Source organism: Heterodontus francisci, chromosome 36, assembly GCF_036365525.1.
Source record: "Heterodontus francisci isolate sHetFra1 chromosome 36, sHetFra1.hap1, whole genome shotgun sequence".
NCBI lineage: Eukaryota > Metazoa > Chordata > Chondrichthyes > Heterodontiformes > Heterodontidae > Heterodontus > Heterodontus francisci.
Window position 1 is genome coordinate 846705 of NC_090406.1, and position 24482 is coordinate 871186.

The window sequence follows — 24482 nt, forward strand, 5'->3', positions numbered from 1 at the left end:
TGGCTGTGTGGGCAAGGCGGGAGGCCCTTTTCCTCAGCGATGGTAAGAACTGTCTCTCCTGCCTGATCAGGCAAGCCTGGGTGGAGGTGGCAGAGGGGGTTAGTAGCCATGGGGCCATTCGCCGGGACTCGGTGGAGTGCCGCAAGAGGGTGAACAATCTCTTGCACTCCGCAAAAGTAAGTGGCACTTTGTTTCATGGCTCCACTGAACCTGGGTGTCCCCACACTCAGTGGCACATGTGTGCCACTGTCATGCAAAGACAGGGAGGTCAGGCAGGGAGGAATGACATGACATGAATGGATGTAAGTATGAAAGAACTCACCTTGTCTGCTGCTCAGAGCCTGGCACCTAAATGACAGATTCACTCAGTAGTGCAGACTGAGCCTTCCCCACCTTTGGGCCAGCACCCCTCTTATGACATGTATCGTGTTGTTGCTTTGCAATGCTCAATATCTGCCTCCTTTCTCCTCCAGGCAAAGAGGATCCACAATGCTCAGGAGGCAAACAAGACTGCTAGAGGAGTGCCTGTGTTACAGCACGACTGCTCAAGACAAAGCCCCCAATCAAAATATATGATTCTGATTGCGGTGGGAGCAACGCACTACACTGTCAATTCAGTCCCGTCACTCCACAGGTCGCATAACATATCACTCTAAGCTTTCCCGAATCTAAGAAAGGCACAGCCAAGTTGAATAATCGATTAAACCCCGAATGAGGTGAACCAAACCAGGTATCTTTAGATATTAACAAATTAGCTGTTATTAGAAAAACTAAAAAATCTTAAACACTTCTCAGATAAACCAATATTTAAAAATAGAAACAACAGTAAAGTCCTTGCAGATTTATACTTCCTGATGAACTGTTCTCTGATTCAGAGTCCACTCGCAATCCTCCAGGGTCCGTTGAGGAAAGGAAAACTGTTCTTCATCGATAGGCTATTCAGTAATTCAGTTCAATATCTGAAACTTCAAACTCCTTTCCAGTGATGACCACAGCAGATCAACAACTTGCAAACACTTTCAAAAAAAAAATCAATCTGGCTTAACTTTAGAATTTTGAGAGGTAAAAATAATTGTCTAATCACTTCCTTCAGTTTCAATTGAATGAGAGATCTCTCTTTCAGTTCATGCAGGCCCAGCTGTGTCTGTGTCTGAGTCATAGAGTTAGACAGCACAGAAACAGGCCCTTTGGCCCATCGTGTCTGTGCTGGCCATCAAGCACCTATCTATTCTAATCCCATTTTCCAGCACTTGGCCCGTAGCCTTATATGCTATGGCATTTCAAGTGCTCATCTAAATACTTGTTAAATGTTGTGGGGGTTCCTGCCTCTACCACCTCTTCAGGCACTGTGTTCCAGATTCCAACCACCCTCTGGGTGAAAACATATTTCCTCAAATCCCCTCTAAACCTCCTGCCCCTTACCTTAAATCTATGCCCCCTGTTTATTGACCCCTCTGCTAAGGAAAAAGTTTCTTCCTATCTATCCTATCAATGCCCCTCATAATTTTGTATACCTTAATCATGTCCCCCCTCAGCCTTCTCTGCTCCAAGGAAAACAACCCTAGCCTTTTCAGTCTCTCTTCATAGCTGAAATGCTCCAGCCCAGACAACATCCTGGTGAATCTCCTCTGCACCCTCTCCAGTGCAATCACATCCTTCCTATAGTGTGGTGCCCAGAACTGTACACAGTACTCCAGCTGTGGCCTAACTAGCATTTTATACAGCTCCATCATAACCTCCCTGCTCTTATATTTTATGCCTCGGCTAATAAAGGCAAGTATCCCATATGCCTTCCTAACCACCTTATCTACCTGTGCTGCTGCCTTCAGTGATCTATGGACAAGTACACCAAGGTCCCTCTGACCCTCTACTTCCTAAGGTCCTACCATCCATTTTATATTCCCTTGCCTTGTTAGTCCTCCAAAATGCTTCCAATCGCAGAAACAACCCTCGACCATCACCCTCTGCCTCCTGCCACTAAGCCAATTTTGGATCCAATTTGCCAAATTGCCATGATCTTAACCAATCTCCCATGCAGGACCTTATCAAAAGTCTTACTGAAGTCCATGTAGACTACATCAACTGCTTTACCCTCATCAACACATCTAGTCACCTCCTCGAAAAATTCAATCAAGTTTGTTAGACATGATCTCCCCCTGACAAAACCATGCTAACTTTCCTTGATTAATCCTGCCTCTCCAAGTGGAGATTAATCCTGCCCCTCAGAATTTTTTCCAATAGTTTCCCTACTACTGATGTTAGACTCACTGGCCTGTAATTACCTGGTTTATCCCCGCTACCCTTCTTAAACAATGGTACCACATTCGCTGTCCTCCAGTCCTCTGGCACCTCTCCTGTGGCCAGAGGGGATTTGAAAATTTGTGTCAGAGCCCATGCAATCTCCTCCCTTGTCTCACATAACAGCCTGGGATACATTTCATCTGGGCCTGGGGATTTATCCACTTTTAAGACCGCTAAAACAGCTAACACTTCTTCCCTTTCAATGCTAATTTGTTTGAGTATATCACAATCCCCCTCTCTGATCTCTGCACCTTCAACGTCCCTCTCAACTGTCTCTGCAAAAACCAGTTTTCAAAAGTCAATCACAACATTGTATGTCCTGTTGTCAGTTTCTGAATGGTTGTATCCAGGGCAACCAAGATGCACCTTTACTCGGTATCTCCTGAAGCTTGCTGCCCTAAAGCAGTACTGATGATTTGCTGTCTTAAAGACACACCCCATATTTTCTGGAAAAAACAACAGGATAATGATGTACATCCACTGACACAGGCTGAGCAGGAGGCCTTGGAACTGGCGAGATCCATGTGGACCGTTCCATTGGTGACATGAGCTCGGGGTCCAGGGTGAACAGACAGCCATTTGATATATGCAATGATCATTGTGAAAATCTTATCGTTTGAGACAATGCTGTCAGAATCATTACATGTGCACCATGGAGTCTGACAGTGCGCTCTTCACATTGTCACCTGCAAGTCAATGCTCCGAATCCAACCTGGGGCCCAGGACTCCTCCTGCATCTCTGATGAAGCCTCCGAGGAAGCAGTGTCCCATGACACACCCGCAACTTCCACCAGCGCAGATACAGTCACCTTGGTGGGAATCCGACCAACCTGAGAGTCTGGATCACAAGCTGGTGAGAGCACTGCACACGCACCTGAGCAGCTGACTGAGGCGGAGAAAGCTGATGCCCCGACTTGAAGCCCATGGACAGCAGAGCCTCCCAGTCCTTCCTGTCATCTATCACAGAGGTCTTAGATGACAGGATGAGGGAGAGACTGGACAAGTCACTAACTCTGGACGAGCTGACAAAGGCCGTCGAGTCCTTCGAGATGAGTAAAACTCCCGGAAGCGACGGCTTACCGGTTGAGTTGTACTCGGCCCTGTGGGACTGGGTCGGCCCGGACCTGCTGGAAGTATACGAGAGTATGCTCCTGGCCGGCAGCATGTCAGAATCCATGAGGAAAGACATCATCACCCTCATCAACAAGCGGAAGGGGGAGAGGGCAGAAATCAGAAATTGGCGGCCCATCTCACTGCTTAATGTTGATTACAAGATTCTGTCCAAAGTCATAGCCAGTCGAGTCAAGTGTACTCTGGAGTTGATGATTCACCCCGATCAGACCTGTACTGTACCCGGCAGGAAGATCTCTGATAGTCTCGCGCTACTCAGGGATACGATCGCCTACGTACGGGACAGGAGGGTGGACACCTGCCTCATCAGCCTGGACCAGGAGAAGGCTTTTAACAGGATATCGCATGCCTACATGATGGACATGCTTTCCAAAATGGGGTTTGGGGAGGGAATCTGCAATTGGATCAAACTGCTCTACACAAACATCAGTAGCACAGTCTCAATCAACGGGTGGGAATCGGAAAGTTTCCCGATCAAATCTGGAGTCAGACAGGGCTGTCCTCTCTCCCCGGTCTTGTTTGTTTGCTGTATTGAACCCTTTGCTGAGTCTATTAGGAAGGATGTGAGCATAAGAGGGGTGACAATCCCAGGCAGCGGAGGCACTCAGGTCAAAACCTCCCTGTACATGGATGACGTCGCTGTCTTCTGCTCGGATCCACTGTCCGTGCGCAGACTGATGAGCATCTGCGACCAGTTCGAACTGGCCTCGGGAGCCAAAGTTCACCACGGCAAGAGCGAGGCCATGTTCTTTGGGAACTGGGCCGACCAATCCCTTTTCCCCTTCACCGTCAGGTCAGATTACCTGAAGGTGCTGGGGATATGGTTCGGAAGGGCCGGGGCATGCACCAAAACCTGGGAGGAGCGAGTAGCCAGGGTACAACACAAGCTGAGCATGTGGGAGCAGCGATCTCTCTCTATTGTGGGTAAGAATCTGGTCATCAGGTGCGAGGCGCTCATGTTGTTGCTGTACGTGGCGCATGTCTGGCCCATACCCCACTCCTGCGCTGTGGCGGTCATCCGAGCCATTTTCCGCTTCATCTGGGGATCTAAAATGGACCAGGTCCGGAGGGATACGATGTTCAAACCTCTGGATAAGGGCGTAAAAAATGTACCCAACGTGGCCCTCATCCTGATGACTACCTTCGTGTGCGGCTGCATCAAGCTGTGTGTAGACCTCCAGTACACAAACTCCAAGTGTCACTATGTGCTGAGGTTCTATCTGTCCCCGGTGTTGCGAAGGATGGGCCTGGTCACATTGCCGCGGAACGCTCCATCCAGTTGGACTGTGCCCTACCACCTATCCTTTGTGGAAAAGTTTGTGCAGAAAAACACCTTTGACCACTGATCCATCAGGCAGTGGTCTGCACAGAATGCCCTCAATGCCCTACGGGAAAAGGAGACGGTGGATCCTGTTGGATGGTTCCCCGAGCAGACCACCAAAGTCATTTGGCGGAATGCCTCATCACCAGAACTTTCAAACAAGCACAAAATTTAGCTTGGCTGGTGGTGAGAAGAGCCCTCCCCGTCAGATCCTTCCTGCACGCCCGAAGTCTCGCCCCCTTCACACAATGCCCTCGCGGTGGCTGTGGTGGGGAAGAGACGGTTGCCCACTTCCTACTGGAATGTGTCTTTGCAAAGCAGGTGTGGAAAGAGATGCAGTGGTTTTTGTCGAGGTTCATCCCAAGCAGCTCGGTAACACAGGAGTGCGTGCTCTACGCACTGTTGCAGACTGGCACATTCCAAGGTCCAGGACTACGTGCTGAGGGACGCACTAAAGCTTGGGGCAGCCGCAGCAAAGGCTCAACGGGGAAAGACCACAGTGTAAGGTCCCCCCACCAAGCTGAACTGAGGGGCTGGATCCATGGAAAACCCCTCGAACTGTATTGGGAAAATTTTCGTTTGCTGTAAAATGTAAAAATGTATCTGGCACGACAAATGAAATGGAAGGGTTGTGAGGCAATTCATGATTGTATTGAAGGAAACTGATCTCCTTTGCACTGTTTGTAATTTTTGACTTGATGCTGTTTGAAACTGTTTTGTCATGTATTTTTTACAGATTTTTATGAATGAAGTATATTTTAGAAATAAAAAAACAGCTGATGCCCCTGACAGTCAGAGGACTCTGGGTGGCCAGGCCCATGCTGAGCCCTCGGCTACTGATGACTCTCTGTTGTCGACAGCAAATGGCATGCTGGAGCTGCAGCAGCAGTCGTGGCAACATCTGCTGGAGATGCCAGAGGCCATGTGCATCCTCGAGTGGATGATGGGGGAATCCATCCAGGCCATGACAGCTGCCAAGAACCAGGCATTTGAGCACATGGCTTCATCGATGGAGAGGATGGCGGCCCTCTTGGTGGAGCACATTCCATTAATATGTGCTGACCTGCAATCACTCACCAAGGCCATCAGATCCAGTCAGTAGTGGAAAGGCGAGAGAGGGACCAGGGGCATGGAGACTGTCCCTGCCCCTGATCCTTCCCAGGAGAGCAGAGGGGTTCAAATGAGCCCGGAGCTGGAGGAGGCAAACCTGTGTGCCAGTTGAGGCCAATACATTGTATGTTTTCAAGGAGTTAGATATAGCTCTTGGGTCTAAAGGGATCAAAGGATATGGGGTGAATACAGGAACAGGTTACTGAGTTGGATGATCAGCCATGATCATAATGAATGGCGGAGCAGGCTCGAAGGGCTGAATGGCCTACTCCTGCTCCTATTTTCTATATTTCTATATCTGGGGTCCCCCCTCAAGTGCGATTCCAATGTGACCATCGGCCCCTCCACCCCCCTCCACCAGTGAGCCAAACTCCAGCAGCCACAAGGTCTGTGGCGAGTCCTGCAATGATGCAGGTTCCCCCAACCAGCCAGGGCCCTCCAGGCCTCATGTACACAGAGGACAACTGCCAAAGTCATCCACAGCCAAAGGACAATCTGACCAACAGCCTTCCTCCAGTCAAGCTTCAAGCGCAGAGCTGGCACCACAAAGGAGTACCCACAAATGATTCAAAAATAACACCGTGACACAAATGGGTCAGCACGGGTGACACAACACTGTAAAAAGTTACATCATTAAATGTTCTTCACTAACGTGTGTCGTTTTTACTGTGTGAATGACGTGTGCCAGCATGTACCGATTGTGTCTCCTCGCATTACATCATTGGCCTTTCAGAACTGTATGGAATAACATCATTGCCATGCCAGTATTACTCATGTGTCTCCACAGATGCAGTAACATGGACAATGGCTCAGTCTGCTGCTGCCAGTAATGGTGGACACAAAGATGTTGCAGATGCGGACTGCTGCACAACAGGTGAACGAAGGGGCTGTGTGGCTTGCAGAGCCCATGGTGATCTTTATGGTGTGGAGAACCGTTGATCAATAAGGCATTGTCGTGCATTCCTTGCTCGCTGCACACCCTGCATGCGCCACCTGGATGCTCTCTGTCCTCCTATGCAGCTTTCCTGCTGCGAGACCTCTGTGTCCTCATTGTCCGATGCTGTCTTCTGCTCACATCTCTCCTCATCCTGCAAGGTATCTTTCCTATTGAGTGCATAGTTGTGCAGAGCACAGCAAATAGCAACTATACGAGCTACCCGTTCCAGGTCATAATGCAGGGCACCACCCGATCTATCCAGGCAGTGGAAGCGCGTTTTCAGCATGCTGATCAGCTGCTCAATGGTGGTTCTTGTCGTGCTGTGGCTGGGGTTGTATCTCTCCTGTGCATCACTGTGGGGTTTCTCTCCGGCGTCAGTAGCCATGTCTGCAAGGGATAGTCTTTGTCTCCAAGAAGCCACCACTTGATGTGGGCAGTTCATTGAACAGCAACGGCACCTGGCACTGGTGCAGGATAAAAGCATCATGGCAGCTGCCTGGAAAGCAGGCACATATTTGCATAAAGCGCTTATGGTGATCACATACTAGCTGTACGAGTGGAAGCACTTTCGGTTTAGGTATGCTGCTGGTCACCCGGCAGGAGCCTTGATGGCCACATGGCTGTAGTCTATGACCCCTTGAACCTGTGGGAATCCCGCAATGGAGCCAGATCTGATGGCTCTCTGGTACAGGGTGTCAGTGACCTCCCTGATGCAGTGGTGCACTGCTGACTCTGTCACCCCACATAGGTCACCGGTGGATCCCTGAAATGGTGTAGAGACGTAGAAGTTAAGAGCCGCTGTCACTTTGAGGGCCACAGGCCTAGGATGTCCCCCGAAGCCCATTGGCTGCAGGTCATCGTTGAGCAGGGCACAGGGATGTGTCACCGCCTCTTTCGACATCTGCAGTCGCCTCTGACATTCGCGCTCTGACATCTGCAGGTATGTCATGCAGGACATGTAGATACGCGGTGTTCTATAGTGGCGAGGTCTCCATGGGGGCTGCTGTTGCTCACGACTGGGAGCTTCCACGTGGGCTGCACCTGCCTCTTGGTTCTGCCTGCAGTGCATACGGCTCTTCATGACCAGTGGATCAATGAATACAGGGTGGACCAACCCCATCTCCAAGTTGCATTTAAACTCGGTTCCTTCACTACTTCAAAGGCACCTAACAGGCCAAAGAATGATGTTGATTGGTACGTCTGGTGCTTTCATAAATCAACTATGTGGCGTGGCATGGCATTGCCCATCTTAGCTTCCACTAAGAGTGGCACAGCATGACCACTTTCAGATTGTAGCATATGCATTGATTGGCCCAGCAGCCTATCATTTCTGGGACCCTCCCCACACTGGAGTGACATTGTTCCTTCACTCCCACAAACATTCAATGGCGCAGAGTGCCCCACTTTACGGAGGGAGGGTACGTGGTGCCCCCCTTCATGGCTGCAGAGTTGTTCTCCTGGTAATACCATCCCCCTCCCACCTCCCTAAACCACTGCAGAGTTGAGATCTGTCTCACAACACTAACCTTCACAGGCTCTGAGCGCTGCAATTTCTGTCTCGCCGGTTTTTATCAGTCACGAACAGGAATGCATGTAAGAGACACCCGTTCACCTGAATTTTCAAAAGTGTTTCACAAGTGGCAGTGGGATACATAATGCGGCAAGATTAGTAGAGTTTTGCATTTTGCATATTTAATTTGGGCTGCCGTCACCAAGCGGCGGGGGTGGGGGGCGGGGGTGTGGGTGGGTGGGGGGGGTGTGGGTGGGTGGGGGGGGGGGTGGGTGGGTGGGGGGGGGGGGTGTTGCCGCCATGAGGCCTCGCAGCTGCCAGCAATTTGGAGCCGGGCCATCACAGCATTGCGAAGCATGGCGGGCCTTTCCTGGGGGCATTTTCTATTTTCTGCCCTCCCAACTCCCCCGCCACAACCCCCGACGTCAGGGGGTCTGTAAAATTCAGCCCTTTACTTTCTTACCTATCTTCGTGTCATCAGCATATCTTACATATAGCTACCATACATTCGGTCCCTTCATCCAAATCACTGATATAAGTTGTAAATAGTTAGTGCCCCAGCACTGATGCCTGTGCCACTCCACTCGTTACATCTTGCCAACCAAAAATGCCCCATTTATCCCTACTCTCTGTTTCCTGTTAGCTAACCAATCTTCTATCCATGACAATATGTTACTCCCTATACCATGAGCTTTTATATTTTGCAATAACCTTTGATCTGGCACCTTGTCAAATGTCCCATGGAACTGATTTCTTCCTAACTCGACTCTACTTTTTCTTTTCTTTTCCAGTCGCTTTCCACCTTCTTCTACAGCTCTCTATCACTTTACGTTTCCAGTTTCCTGGCTCTAACCAGTTGCTTTTCTTCCAATCTCTCTGCACCTTTATCACCCACTGGAGCTCTCCGCTTCTTCCTTGAATGAAGACCCAAACAGTCCCCATCCACCACCACCCTCCCCTGCCTGGCTGAACTTGTTCTCACGTTGAACAACTTAGGCTTTGACTCCACTCACTTCCTCCAAATAAAAGGTTTTGCTATGTGTACCCATATGGCTGCATTTCCGTGCGATAGGTGGAACATACTTTGTTCCAGTCCTATTCAGGCGCCCCTGTTCACTTGCCAGAAAGGTACAGCGATAATCATGGGGGATTTTAATCTACATATATAGACTGGAACAATCAGATGGGCAAAGATAGCCTAGATGAGGAGTTAATAGAATGTTTACGGGGTACCTTCTGAGAACAGTACATTCTGGAGCCAACCAGAGAGCAGGCTATATTAGACCTGGTATTGTGCAACAAGATAGGATTAATTAATGGCTATAGAGGGAGTGCAGCGAAGGTTTACCAGACTGATTCCTGGGATGGCAGGACTGACGTATGAGGCGAGATTGAGTCGGTAAGGATTATATTCACTGGAGTTCAGAAGTGTGAGGGGGGATCTCATAGAAATCTATAAAATTCTAACAGAACTTGACAGGGTAGATGCAGGAAGGATGTTCCCGTTGGTGGGGGAGTCCAGAACCAGGGGTCATAGTCTAAGGATACGGGGTAAACCTTTCAGGACTGAGATGAGGAGAAATTTCTTCACCCAGAGAGTGGTGAGCCTGTGGAATTCGCTACCACAGAAAGCAGTTGAGGCTAAAACATTGTATGTTTTCAAAAAGGAATTAGATAGAGCTGTTGGGACGAAAGGGATCAAAGGATATGGGGCTAAAGCGGGAACAGGTTACTGAGTTGGATGATCAGCCATGATCATAATGAATGGCGGAGTAGGCTTGAAGGGCCGGATAGCCTACTGCTGCTCTTATTTTCTATGTTTCTATGGCCTTATAGTGAAGGTCCCCTAGGCAGCAGTGATCATAATATGTTGGAATTTTACATTCAGTTTGAGGGAGAGAATAGTGGGTCTATGACTAGTATTTTAAACTTAAATAAGGGAAATTATGAGGGCATGAAATTCGAGCTAGCCAAAGTGAACTGGCAAAATAGATTAAGGGATAGGCCAATAGAGATGCGGTGGCAGACATTTAAGGGGATATTTCAGAATACACAGAATAGATGCATTCCAACATAGTAACATAGGAACAGGAGTAGGCCATTCAGCCCATCGAGCCTACTACACCATTCAATACGATCATGGCTGATCATCCACTTCAATGCCTTTTTCCCACACTATCCCCATATCCCTTTATGTCATTGGTATTTAGAAACCTGTCAATCTCTACTTTAAATATACTCAATGACTGAGCTACCACAGCCCTCTGGGGTAGAAAATTCCAAAAATTCACAACCTCTGAGTAAAGAACTTTCTCCTCATCTCTGCCCTAAGTGGCTTCCCCCTTATTTTGAAATTGTGTCCCCTGGTTCTAGACTCCCCAATCAGGGGAAACATCTTAGCTGCATCTACCCTGTCTATCCCTTTAAGTATTTTGTAGGTTTCAATGAGATCACCTCTCATTCTTCGAAACGCTAGAGAATACAGGCCCAGTTTCAACAATCTCTCTTCATAGGACAGACCCACCATCCTGGGATCAAGTCTGGTGAACCTTTGTTGCACTTCCTCTATGGCAATAATATCCTTCCTAAGGTAAGGGGACCAAAACTGCACACAGTACTCCAGGTGCAGTCTAACCAAGGTTCTATGCAGCTGAAGCAAGACTTCACTACTCCTGTACTCAAATCCTCTTGCAATAAAGGCTAACATACCATTAGCCTTCTTAATTGCTTGCTGCACCTGCTTGTTAGCTTTCCGTGATATATTGACAAGAACACCCAGGTTCCTTTGTACATCGACACTTTCTAATCTCTTACCATTTAAGAAATACTCTGCACATCTATTCCTCCTACCAAAGTGGATAACCTCACATTTTTCCACATTATATTCCATCTGCCACGTTCTTGCCCACTCACTAAGTCTCTCCAAATCCCTTTGAAGCCGTTTGCATCTTCCTCACAACACACATTCCACCTACTTTTGTGTCATCTGTGAACTTGGAAATACTACATTTGGACCCCACATCCAAATCATTGATATATATTGTGAACAGTTGGGGCCCAAGCAATGACCCCTGTGGTACCCCACTAGTCACAGCCAGCCAACGCGAAAATGACCCGTTTATTCCTACTCTCTGTTTTCTGCCTGTTAACCAATCCTTAATCCATGCCAGTATATTACCTCCTATCCCATGTGCTTTAATTTTGCTAACCAACCTCCTGTGGGGGACTTTATCAAAAGCCTTCTGAAAATCCAAGTATACCACGTCCACTGACTCCCCTTTATCAATTCTGTTAGTAACATCCCCAAAAAACTCCAATAGGTTCGTCAAACATGATTTTCCATTCATAAATCCATGTTGACTCTGCCCAATCAGATCATTATTATCCAAGTGTCCATTTATCACATCCTTTAGAATAGATTCTAGCATTTTTCCTACTCCTGATGTAAGGTTAACAGGTCTGTAATTCCCTGTTTTCTCTCTCCCTCCCTTCTTGACATTTGCAACCTTCCAATCTGCAGGAACCACTCCAGAATCTGTAGAATTTTGGAAGATGATCACCAATGCATCCACTATCTCCATAGCTATCTCTTTCAACACTCTGGGATGTAGAATATCAGGTCTCGGGGACTTATCAACTTTCAGCCCCATTAAATTTTCTTATACAACCTTCTTACTAATACTAATTTCCTTCAATTCCTCATTCTCCCTAATTCATTGGATCTCTAATTCTGGGAGATTTCTTGTATCTTCCTCAGTGAAGACAGACACAAAGTAATCATTTAGCTTCTCTGCCATTTCTCTATTCCCCATTATAAATTCTCCTGACTCTGCCTGTAATGGACCCATATTTGTCTAAGCCAAACGTTTCCTTTTTACATACCTGCAGAATCTTTTACAGTCCATTTTCATGTTTTTTGCTAGTTTACATTCATATTCTACTCTCTCTTTATCAGTTTCTTGGTCCTCCTTTGCTGTATTCTAAAATCCTTCCAGTCCTCAGGTTTACTACTATTTCTGGCAACTTTATAGGCCTTTTCTTTTAATCTTATACAATCCTTAACTTCCTTTGTTATCCACAGTTGACTGCCTTTACTTTTGGGGTTTTTGTGTCTTGAAGGAATGTATAGTTGCTGTAAACTATGTAATATTTCTTTAAAGACTATCCATTGCCTATGTACTGTCATACCTTTTAATGTATTTTCCCAATCCGCCTCAGCCAATTTGCCCCTCATACCTTCATAAATAACACCCTGGCTTCAGATTGAACTACCTCACTTTCAAACACAATGTAAAATGCTTTCATATTATGGTCACTCATCCCTCAAGGTTCTTTTACAACCAGATTATTAATTAGCTCTTTCTCATTACATAATATTAGATCTAAAATAGCCTGTTCTCTGGTCGGTTCTTCAACATACTGCTCCAGAAAACCATCCCTAACACACTCCAGAAACTCATCCTCCACAGCATTAGTGTTCATTAGGTTTACCCAGTCCATATGCAGATTGAAATCACCCATGATTACTGTATTACCCATGCCACATGCTTCTCTAATCTCCTGATTAATACCATGCCCCACACCACCACTACTGTTTGGTGGCCTATAAACAATTCCTGCCAATGTTTGCTGCCTCTTGCTGTTTCTTAGCTCCACCCAAACAGATTCCACATTTTGTTCTTCCGATCTGAGATCCTCCCTTACTGATGTACTGATCCCATCCCTTATTATCAGCACAACACCACCTCCTTTCCCTTTTTGCCTGTCCTTCCGAAATGTCGAATATCCTTGAATATTGAGTTCCCAGTCTTGGTCACCCTGTAGTCACGTTTCCGTTATTTGGGCCTTTAAATCATCTATCTTGTTGTGACTGCTGTGTGCATTCAGATAGAGAGCCCTTAACCTCGTCTTCTTGACATTATTCTGCATTCTCAGCCAAGTTGATGTTCGCCTTTGCTTCACCTGTCTCCTAATGTCACTTGCTACTTTTCTATCTCCTGTTACCAGCTTTACTTTCTTCCAATTTGAGCTACCCCTCAGGTTCCCATCCCCCTGACAAGCTAGTTTAAACCCTCACCAACAGCACGAGCAAAGCTACCTGTGAGGATGTTAATTCCGGTCCTGTTAAGGTGTAGCCCATCCATCTTGTACAGGTCCTACCTGCCCCAGAACTGGTCCCAATGCCTCAGAAATCTGATGCCCTCCCTCCTACACCACTTCTCCAGCCACATGTTCAATCGATCAATCCTCCTATTCCTATACTCACCAGCATGTGGCACTGGGAGTAATCCTGAGATTACTGCTTTGGAGGTCCTGCTTTTTAATTTCCTTCCTAACTCCCGAAAATCTGCTTTCAGGACCTTATCCGTCTTCCTACCTATGTCATTGGTACCAATGTGGACCATGAACTCTGTCTGTTCACCCTCCCCCACAAGGATGGCCTGCAGCCGCTCCATAACATCCTTGACCCTGGCACCAGGGAGGCAACACACCATCCTGGAGTCACGTTTACTGCCACAGAAACGCCTGTCTGATCCCCTGACTATCGAATCCTTTATCACTATTGCTCTTCCACTCTTCTTCTTCCCTTCCTATGCAGCTGAGCCACCCGTGGTGCCCAGCCTTTGCTCTGGCTGCACTCCCCCGAGGAACCATTGATCTCACCGGTATCCAAAATGGAAAACAAGAAAGAAAAATTCCAAGGGGAGGACTCAGCATCTGTGATTAACTAAAAAAGGTGAAGATAATATCAAATTAAAGAAAAAGCACATAATGGCACAAAGATGGGTGGCAGCTAGATGATTGGACAGAATATAAAGAGCAGCAAAGAATGACTAAAAGATTAATAGGAGGAAGAAATTAGAGTACAAGAGAAAGCTGGCTATAAATATAAAGACAGATAGTAAGAGTTTCTCTAGATATTTAAAAAAAGAAAAAAGTTAACAAAGTCACTGTTGGTCCTATAGAAAGTGAGTCTGGGGAATTAGTAAGGGAAAGTAAGGTGATGGCAGATAAATTGAACAGATATTTTGCATCATAAATAAAAACAAGAAATGCTGGAAATACTCAGCAGGTCTGGCAGCATTTGTGGAGAGAGAAACAGAGTTAACGTTTCAGGTCAGTGACCCTTCATCAGGCATTTTGCATCAGTCTTCACTATAGAGGATACAAGTAACATCCCAGTATCAGCTGTAAGTCAGGAAATAGAAAGGAGGGAGGAACTCAAGAAAATTACAATCACCAGGGAAGTGGTACTGAGCAAATTGTTGGATCTGCAGGCTGACAAGTCCCCGGGTCCTGATGGACTTCATCCTAGGGTGTTAAAAGAAGTGGCTAGTGAGATAGTTGATGCGTTGGTTTTAATTTTCCAAAATTCCCCAGATTTGGGGAAGGTTCCATCAGATTGGAAAATAGCGAATGTAACTCCTTTATTCAAAAAGGGAGTGAGACAGAAAGCAGGAAACTACAGGCCAGTTAGCTTAGCATCTGTCATAGGGAAAATGTTAGAAGCTATTATTGAAGACGTTTTAGCAGGGCATTTAGAAAAATTCAAGGTAATCAGGCGGAGTCAATGTGGTTTATGAAAGGGAAATCATGTTTAACCAATTTATTGGAGTTCTTTGAAGAAGTACCATGTGCTGTTGGATAAAGCGGAACTCGTAGATATACTGTATTTGGATTTCCAGAAGGCATTTGATAAGATGCCACATCAAAGGTTATTGCAGAAAATAAAAGCTCATGGTGTAGTGGGTAACATATTGGCATGGATAGAAGATTGGATAGATAACAAGAAACAGAGTTGCACAAATGGGTCATTTTCTGGTTGGCAAGATGTAACGAGTGGTGTGCCACAGGGATCTGTGCTGGGGCCTCAACTTCTCAAATTTATTAAAATGACTTGGATGAAGGGACTGAAGGTATGGTTGCTAAATTTGCAAATGACACAAAAATAGGTCAGAAAGTAAGTTGTGAAGAGGACATAAGGAGGCTACAAAGGGATATAGATAGGTTAAGTGAGTGGGCAAAGATCTGGCAAATAGAGCGTAATGCAGGAAAATGTGAAATTGTCCATTTTGGCAGGAAGAATAAAAAAGAAGCATATTATCTAAATGGTGAGAGATTGCAGAGCTCGGAGATGCAGAGGGATCTGGGTGTCCTAGTGCATGGATCACAAAAAGTCAGTATGCAGGTACAGCACATAATTAGGAAAACTAATAGAATGTTATCATTTATTGTGAGGGGAATTGAATACAAAAGTACGGAGGTTATGCTTCAGTTATACAGGGCATTGGTGAGACCACATCTGGAGTACTGTGTACAGTATTGGTCTCCTTATTTAAGGAAGGATGTAAATGCGTTGGAAGGAGTTCAGAGAAGGTTTACTAGACTAATACCTGGAATGGGCGGGTTGTCTTATGAGGAAAGGTTGGACAGGCTAGGCTTGTATCCACTGGAATTTAGAAGAGTAAGAGGCGACTTGATTGAAACATATAAGATCCTGAGGGGTCTTGACAGGGTGGATGTGGAAAGGATGTTTCCCCTTGTGGGAGAATCTCAAACTAGGGGTCACTATTTAAAAATAAGGGGTCGCCAATTTAAGACAGAGATGAGAAGACATTTTTCTCTCAGAGGGTCATGAGTCTTTGGAATTCTCTTCCACAAAAGGTGGTGGAAGTAGTCTTTGAATATTTTTAAGGCAGAGGTAGATAGATTCTTGATAAGCAAGGGGGTGAAAGGTTATTGTGGGTAGACGGGAATGTGGAGTTGAGGTTGCAATCAGATCAGCCATGATCTTGTTGAATGGCGGAGCAGGTTCGAGGGACCAAGTGGCCTACTCCTGCTCCTAATTCATATGTTTGTACGTCCACCTCTTTCTCAGGTACATTGAGGACTGGATCAGTGGAACCTCCTGCTCTTGCCCTAAACTGGAAAATTTCATCGACTTTACTTTCAATTTCCATCTTTCTCTCACCTTCACATGGTCCATCTCAGACTCTTCCCTTCCTTCCTCGATCTCTCTGTCTCCATTTCTGGGGATAGCCTATCATCCAATATTCACTATAAGCCCACGGACTTCCATAGCTACCTGGACTACACTTCCTCACATGCTACTTCCTGTAATGAATCCATTCTATTCTCTCCATTTCTCCGTCTCCGTCACATCTATTCTGATGATGCAACCTTCCACACCTATCATACCATAGATCTTCCTTTTTCTTCAACTGAGGATTTCCCCTGAGTGTGGTTGACAGGGCCCTCGACCCCATGTCTGTTCCATTTCCTGCACTTCTGCTCTCACCCCTTCCCCTCCCTCCCAAAACCACGATAGGGTTCCCCTTGTCCTTCCTCCCCACCAGCCTCTGTATTCAACGGATCATCCTCCACCATTTCTGCCACCTCCAGCATGATGCCACCATCAAACACACATTCCCCTTCCCTCTCCTTTCAGTATTCTGAAGGGACTGTTCCCTCTGCGATACCCTGGTCCGCTCCCCAGAAACCTCTAACATCGCTTTACATAAGAACATATGAAATAGGAGAAGGTGTAGACCATTCGACCCCTCGAGCCTGCTCCACCATTAATATGATCATGGCTGATCTTCTACCTCAATTCCACTTTCCCGCCCGCTCCCCATATCCCTTAATTCCTGAGAGATCAAAATCTATTGATCTCAGTCTTGAATCTACTCAGTGATGGAGCACCTGCAACTCTTGAGGATAGACAATTCCATAGATTGACAACCCTCTGAGTGAATACATTTCTCTTAAATAATCAACCCCTTATCCTGAGACTGTGCTCCTGTGTTCTAGATTCCCCAGCCAAGGGAAACAATCTCTCAGTACCTACCCTATTCAGCCCCTTCAGAATCTTGTATGTTTCAATGAAATCACCTCTTACTCCTCTAAATTCCAGAGAGTTTAGACCCAATTTACTCAGCCTCTCATCATAGGACAACCCTCTCATCCCAGGGACCAAGCTAGTGAAACGTCACTGTGCCACCTCCAAGGCAATCATATCCTTCCTTAGATAGGGCGGCACAGTGGCGCAGTGGTTAGCACCGCAGCCTCACAGCTCCAGGGACCCGGGTTCGATTCCAGGTACTGCCTGTGTGGAGTTTGCAAGTTCTCCCTGTGTCTGCGTGGGTTTTCTCCGGGTGCTCTGGTTTCCTCCCACAAGCCAAAAGACTTGCAGGTTGATAGGTAAATTGGCCATTATAAATTGTCACTAGTGTAGGTAGGTGGTGGGGAAAATATAGGGACAGGTGGGGATGTTTGGTAGGAATAAGGGATTAGCGTAGGATTAGTATAAATGGGTGGTTGATGTTCGGCACAGACTCGGTGGGCCGAAGGGCCTGTTTCAGTGCTGTATCTCTAATCTAATCTAATCTATATGGAGACCAAAACTGTGCACATATTCCAGATGTGGTCTCACCAAAGCCCTGTACAATTGTAGCAAGACTTCCTTATTCCTGTACTTCAATCCCCTGGCAATAAAGACCAACATGCCATTTGCCTTCCTAATTGCCTGCTGTACCTGCATGTTAACTTTTTTTGATCCTTGTACAAATACATCAAAGGCCCTCTGAACATCAACATTTGAAGTTGCACGCCTTTTAAAAAATATTCTGCTTTTCTATTCTTACAATCAAAGGGAATAAGCTCACACTTCCCCACATTATTCTCCATCTGCCACCTTGCTGCCCAGTCACTTAACCTGTCTATATCTCCTTGCAGCCTCTCTGTGTCCTCCTCACAGCTTGCAATCCCACCTCCCTTTGTATCGTCAGAAAACTTAGATACATTACTCTCTGCCTCTTCACCTAAGTCAGGAATATAGACTGTATATAGCTGAGGCCGCAGCACTGATCCTTGTGGCACTCCACTAGTTAGAGCCTACCAACTTGAAAATATCCTGTTTATCCCGACTCTTTGCTTCTTGTCCATTAACCAATCCTCTATCCTTGCTAATATATTACTTCCAACTCAGTGGGCCCTTATCTTCATATTAACCTTTTGTGTGGCACCTCATTGAATGCCTTTTGGAAATCTGAGTAAACTACATCTACTGGTTCCCTTTTCTCTATCGAGTAGTTACATCCTCAAAAAACTCTAGTAAATTTGTTCAAATGGTGTCCCTTTCATAAAACCATGTTGACTCTGTCTGATCATACTATGATTTTCTAAGTGCATTATTAAGACTTCCTCAATAATAGATTCCAGCATTTTCCCAATGACTAATGTCAAGCTAACTGGTCCATAGTTCCCTGTTTTCTCTCTCACTCCTCTCTTGAATAGCGGATATTACATTTGTTGACTTTCAATCCACTGGGACCATTCTAGAATCTAGGGAATTTTGGAGAATAATAACCAATGCATCCACTATCTCTCCAGCTACCTCTTTTAGAACCATCAGATGCAGGCCTTCAGGTCTTGGGGATTTGTTGGATTTTAGTCCCTTAGGTTTCTCCATTACATTTCCTCGGCTGATATTAATTACCTTAAGCTCCTCACTCTTATTAGCCCCTTGGCTACCCTCTATTTTTGGTATGTAGCTTGTGTTTTCTACTGTGAAGACAAACACAAAATTGTTCAACATCTCTGCAATTTCTTCGTGCCCCATAATAATTTCTACTGTCTCTGTCTCTAAGGGACCAATGTTTACTTTCGCTACTCTCCTTTTTATATGCTTGTAAAGGCTCTTAAAATCTGTTTTTATATTCCTGGCTAGTTTACTCATTCTGTTTTTTCCCTTTTTATCAACTTTTTGGTGGCCCTTTGCTGGTTTCTAAAACATTCCCAATCCTCAGACTTATTACTATTCTTTGTCACATTATCAGCCTCTTTTAATCTAATACTATCCTTAACTTGCTGAGTAAGGAATGGATGGATCTTTCTTGATGAGTTTTCGCTGTTTAACTGAATGTATTTTTGTTGAACGTTTTGAATTGTTTCGTTAAATGTTTCCCGCTGTTTATTTACTGCTATACCATTTAATCTATTTACCCAATCAACCTCAGCCAGCTCTCCCCTCATACCAATGTAACTGGCTTTGTTTAAGTTTAAGGTTCTTGTTTGGAACTGGAATATGTTGCTTTCAAACTTAATATGGAATTCAATTGTAATATGGTCACTTTTTCCCAGAGGATCTTTTACTATGAAATTACTAATTAAACCTGCCACATTGCACAATATTAGATCTAAAATAGCTTTACTGTCCTTATATCATCTTTTAGTATCACAGTTACTCCTCCTCCTTTTCCATTCTGCCTGTTGTTATGAACACTGGACCTTGTAATTATGTTTTAAAAATTGTGATTTTTAAAAGTTCAAGATTGAGTCAGGAAGGTCAGGTGACCTCACATCCATTCTGTGAAAGGACTAAACAGAAGTCTTTGTTACCAGGACGATATAGAACATAGATCAAAGACTTTCTTTTGAAAAACAGAAACTGCAGGGCTAACACCTGAAGGATAACAGTTTTTGCCCTCCAAGATTTTTGGGTCGTCAAACAAGGAGTCAATAATTCGGAAGATGCAAATATAGTGAAACCAGACTTCTGGACTCTGCATATTGGAACAGTGCAATAAACTATTGACTTTTGGGTCCAGAATAAATTTAACAGACTTTATGAAGGCAGACAGGCTGTAAGAAGGGAACTCAAAAGTTGCAGTCTCACAGCAGGCTGTAAAAAAGGAAGACAAACAGCAGTGGCAGCTCAAGAATGAGAGAGAGGGAGCCCTCGGAAGCTGGATACAACAAAAGGCTGCGAAGACTTGAACTAGTTTTGAAAGTCGAAGCTTGCAGAGAAGTAGAAGACCAGCAGGATCACCAGGAAACGCCTTATTCACAAACAACCAGGTCGGAAGTGCTCAGAGAAATGAGCAAAGTGGACATTAATTTTTGAAAAGGTCTAGGAGATCTAACCCATTGCAACTGGGAGGAGTTTAGGACATTTTATTGCAAAGATTTCACCATCAAAAAGGACTGTGTAACATATAAGTGTGATATGAGGTTTGCAAGTATTTTAATAAGAAAATACTTTTCGTTCTAATTCAGGGTATTATCTACTTACAAAGTAATATTCAGTTAATTGGAGATTTTTTTAGTTTAGTCATTATAATAAAAGTCTTAAACATGAAATCTTATTATGGAATTCTTGAAATCGGTCTCGGGTCCATATCTAATCTTTTTCACATATTGAACTCACTGAGGTCATAACACTGTCTTATCAAAAAGTTGCATAACTTGGAATATTTGTTTCCCAGCCTTGGTCACCTTATAACTATGTCTCTGTACTGGTGATTAGATCTAACCCAGGGTTGTCCAACATATGGCCTGCGGGTCAGGATCCGGCCCACCAAAGGTTTCCATCTGGCCCGTGGATATATTTGAAAGATGAGAAATTTTCCATTATCGTCTTCTTTCAGACTGGCTTTTTTAAAAAATTCACGCTGTCAGTTTCACAGCTGCTGACATCGGAACAGCCGTTTCCCAACGTCAGACAGCTTCATGGTTTTCCAACGGGTTCTGACTTGTTTTTAAAAGTCCGCTGGAAAATCTGAATCTGTCTGACGTTGGGAAACGGCTGTTCCTGATGGCAGCAGCTGTCAGCTGTGAAACTGACAGCGCGACTTAAAAAAAAAGAACTGACCAACCACAAAGCTGCTGTGCTGAGTTCCCCTCGCTGCAACTGTCAGAGAGATGGAAGGTGTCAGAGAGAGAGGGGGGGGACAGAGAGAGAGGGGACATAGAGAAAAAGAGAGTGGGGGATAGAGACGGGGGCAGAGAGAGGGGGCAGAGCGAGAGGGGACAAAGAGAGGGGGGAAAGAGAGAGAGGGGCAGAGAGAGAGTGGGCAACAGAGAGAGAGAGAGGAGGACAGAGAAAGAGAGAGAGGGGACCGAGAAAGAGAGAGGGGGACAGAGAAAGAGAGAGGGGGACAGAGAAAGAGGGGCAACAGAGAGAGAAAGGTGGGGACAGAGAGGAGGGCAGAGAGAGAAAGGGGGCAGAGAAAGAAAGGGGGACAGAGAGAGAGAGGGGGACACAGTGAGGATGTCACAGAGAGGGGGAATGACACAGAGGTGGAGAAATAACACAGAGAAGGGGGACACAGGGAGAGACAGAGACAGAGAGTGGGAGGGAGAGTGATCAATATCACTCCTGACAAGTGGACATCTATCCAGAATACACCATCACTATAACAAGTGTGTGGGAAAACACTGACTATTTGTGCAAGCGAAAAAATGCCAGGTATCTCACTAAATCAGTGTCCAACATAGTGACAAGAAAGTAAGTCAATAAATTAATCTTGTCATTTAAAGCTACTTCACAAAAATGCACATTTGTTGTTGTTTTGATTAATAGTAAGATAGGTTTAAATGCCCTTATCTTTCCAAAATTGTCTCACCACCCTCCTACCTAAGACAAAAATTGTAATGTGGCCCCCTGATGTGAAAAGGCTGGACAACCCTCATCTAAACCATTTATCTCTAGTTTTGCCATTAGTTGATCTATCTTATTACGAAAGTTTCATGTATTCAGATACAGAACCTTTAACTTTAATTTTTATTGTTATTGTTTGCATGGACCTTATTCACTGATGCACTTTCCTATAGCACCTTTCCACGCAAGCACAGGAGATGTAACACCTGCCCTTTTATCTCCTCCCTTCTCGTCATCCAAGGCCCCAAACAATCCTTCCAGGTGAAACAATGATTTACTTGTACTTCTTTCAATTTAGTATATTGTATTCACTGCTCACAATTGTGGTCTCCTCTCCACTGGGAAAACCAAACGCAGTCTGGGTGACTACTTTGCAGAACACCTCCATTCAGTGTGAAAGCATGATCCCAAGCTTGTAGTTGCCTGTCATTTTAATTCTCCACTTTGTTCCTGCTCTGACCTTTCTGACCTTGGCCAGCTGCAGTGTTCCAATGAATCTCAATGTAAGCTTGAGGAACAGCACTTCATATTTTGACTGAGTACTTTACAGCCTTCTGGACTCAACATTAAGTTCAACAATTTTAGATTGTATTCTCTGCCCCATTTTGTTTCCTTTCTCTTTGCTGCTTTGGTTTTTTCTCTCGTTTCTCTCATATTTCTTTGACTTTGCATTCAGACGGCAACTATTCAGCATCCTGTCATTCACACCTCCTCTAGACATATCTTTTGTTTCTTTCCTTGTCTCATTAACACTCCCTTTGGCTTTGCACCATGAAACATTTTGTCAATTAATCTCTCTTGTCTTCCAACCTATCACAAACATTCTGTTTTTTTCTTCTTCCCACCTTCCCCTCTTTCACCTACTGGTCCACCATTCTGAAGGGGACACTCCTGCACAGGGCAGCCTGTGGCCAGGTCAGCGGGAAGGGGGTTGGGGGTCTCAAACACTGCTTCCCTCGGTCTGCCACCGACCGGGTGGCTGCCTCCGGGCAGTTGCTGTGCTGCCGATGCTGCAGGGGGCCTGGAATTATCCAGTCAGCCCCTGATAATTGGCCCTAATTAGCCTTTAAACTATCTTAACAAGCTACCCACTGCTTTCGGGTTGAGTAGCCATTCCGCCCCCGAACTGACCTGCAGCAAAATTGGGGCAGAATGGTGCCAGCAAATCGGTACGCTGGCCAGCAGCACAATCTTACACAACCCATTTCGGGGTGAAAACCCTACCTGTTAACTCTGTTTCTCTGTTCACAGGTGCTGCCAGAGCTGCTGAGTATTTCCAGCATTTCCTGTTTTTATTACATACCAATGGAATCTATGTCAACTTATCCTGAGCAAACCCTCCCTGGTCTGAAGATATTTAAGTGGAATCTCCAGAATTTTAGTCTAGCACGAATTGTTTTACCTCCTGGAGTGATACATGTTGACACATTGAGCATCACAGGGAATTGCCCAGTGGCTTTTAACAGAACTGAATGACAGAATGGGCACTATCCAACTCCAGGTCTGCAAATCTCTGTGAAGTACCTGGGGAACGTTTTATTATATTAAAGGTGCCATAGAAATGTAAGTTGTTGTTGTGAAACTAATCAAAATTTTGGTCTCATCACTGGAAGCAAGTTTCCAAATTCAACATCACAGTCATCCAAATACTGACAATATCACAAACTCAACATCAAATGTCAGTTCCTGGAACTACATTAAACTTTCTGCAAAACTTCAATCTGATCTTCAATCACAAATGGGAGAACAGGAACACACCTCAGTGTCATTTTGTAACTTGTTTTAGAGTCATTTACGGCATAGAAGGAGGCCATTTGGCCCATTGGGTTCATGCCGGCTCTCCACAGAGCTATGCAGTCAGTCCCTCTCCCAGCTCGATCCCCGTAGCCCTGCAAGTCTATTTCTCTCAGGTGGCCATCCAACTTCCTCTTGAAGTTATTGATAGAGAAATTGTATAAATACCCTCCACAATACTGCATCACAACATTCTGAGAATGCTGGATTAATGTTTTTATAAACCTCACACAAATTAGGTTGTGTGACCATTTGGACATTGTGTGGTGTGGGGAGTGAATGACCAGTCTCTTCTGTAAACTGCAAGCTGCAGAACTGGTCTTAGAGCAGCACGTGGATGAAATGGGTACTTACACACTGTGCCTCCTTGGCAAACTCAGCTCCTTCTGCAAAAGAAAGAAACAGCACTCAGCTCAAACAATACCCCAGTCATAGCAAGACATTCAACCACAAAGGGAACATTAGATGTCACATCAGCTGCAGCACAATCATCCATGAAGAGTTTGCACAGGGACTGACTACAGTATTTGATAGGAGACACTCAGTGACACCAATATATCACTAATGTTTCTCTCTGTGTTACTCACTCATGTCACTGTTTGTGTTACGGATTTTTTTATCCATGTGTGGGATGTGGGTGTCACTGGCATCCAGCATTTATTGTCCATCCCTAATTGCCTTGGAGAAGGTAGTGGTGAACTGCCTTCCTGGACCACTGCAGTCCATGTGGGGTAGGTACACCCACAGCGCTGTTAGGAAGGGAGTTCCAGGATTTTGACCCAGTGACAGTGAAGGAACGGCAATATAGTTCCAGGTCAGGATGGTGTATGACTTGAAGGGGAACTTGCAGGTGGTGGTGTTCCCATGCATCTGCTGCCCTTGTCCTTTGAGGTGGTAGAGGTCGCGGGTTTGGAAGGTGCTGTTGAAGGAGGCTTGG